At 25.9% G+C, this 1,292-nt stretch overlaps 1 protein-coding gene across 4 annotated transcripts in view; it reads left to right on the top strand.

The window, feature by feature from the left end:
- Positions 1-1,292, top strand: part of LOC148284192 (uncharacterized) — a 36,968-nt gene that overhangs the window by 34,157 nt on the left and 1,519 nt on the right. The window lies entirely within an intron of this gene.

Below are 1,292 nucleotides of genomic sequence, written 5' to 3' on the forward strand. Positions count from 1 at the left end.
TTCACATCATGATATAAGATACCTATGAAGATATTTGTGATCGTTTAGCTGGAAATAATAAATAGTATAAAAGTTCAGTATACTTTTATCAATTTTCAGTATACTTTAATAAATGAAATGGTTCCAAGAAAGAACGTTATCAGAGACTTCGGAATAGTTTTAGATTCCAAGCTTGTGTTCGATATTTTCCACTCTTACTTTCCTTCAGTCATCATTTACCACTCCTTATCAATTTCCTTTTTTTTCCTTTTCACTATCTCCTTGTTTTGTCCGTATTTATCTTATTTTAATATATACTATATTTATTAATTATATAGTTTAAACTTTAAGCCGTCGTCGCTTTATTACAGTATTATTTAGTGAATACATATAATTGGATGGCAAGCCCTACTATGTATACATTTTAAATAGTTTTTTTAAAAAAATATTCATTTAACCTGTACATCTGTTTGTATTCGAAATAAAAAGGATACTCACATCAATGGAATTATTAATAAGGCATACAAAATGCTAGGTTTTTTAATGCGAAATCTAATGACCAAAATCACTCGCAAACGAGTGGAGGCGTGTAAAAAAAAAAAAATCTAATGACTTCAAAAACATTAAAACATTTATATTGCTATATAACACATATGTGAGAAGTCAATTAGAATATGCTTCAATTATATGGAATCGTTAATACGATGTCAATTATTATGTATGTATTCGTATATTCATCATTATATTTTTGTACCTTTTACATTATTTTTATTTAACTTTTTTCTTTTCTTATTCTTTAAATTTAAATTTATCTTGTTTCTATTAACTTTATTTTTATAACTGTGTATAATTATATGTATTTTTATTTTATTTGCAACTTCTAAGTGCCTAACAATTGTTAATTGCTTTTATGTTGATTCCGATAATGTACTTAATCGTTATCTTACACCGCTGTGGAAAATTTTTATTGACTGTTTTCACAATTTTCGTTCATATGTATTCTTATTTTCTGTATACAATATATGTAAAAACTGTTGTTTTTTTGGCAAATAAAAATAAATAAATAAAAGTAAACTTGGATTCCGAAATAATAACAATGAAAAGTAGGAAATTTATAAAATATATCTATCAGTAGCTACAATTATTGCTCACTGAGTCTATTTATACTGCGACAAAGCAGATTTTTTTACACATAGTTTGATATTTTGCCTATGTATGAATACAAACAGAAAGTACGGTTTTATTATTGAAATTAAAAAACAAAACATGCGATTTCCTGTTCAGCCCCTAAAACCTTTATTCGTCTTCACCAG

Source organism: Micrasema longulum, unplaced genomic scaffold, assembly GCF_059751315.1.
Source record: "Micrasema longulum isolate JH-2025_06_02 unplaced genomic scaffold, ASM5975131v1 h1tg000141l, whole genome shotgun sequence".
In the NCBI taxonomy this organism is placed as follows: domain Eukaryota; kingdom Metazoa; phylum Arthropoda; class Insecta; order Trichoptera; family Brachycentridae; genus Micrasema; species Micrasema longulum.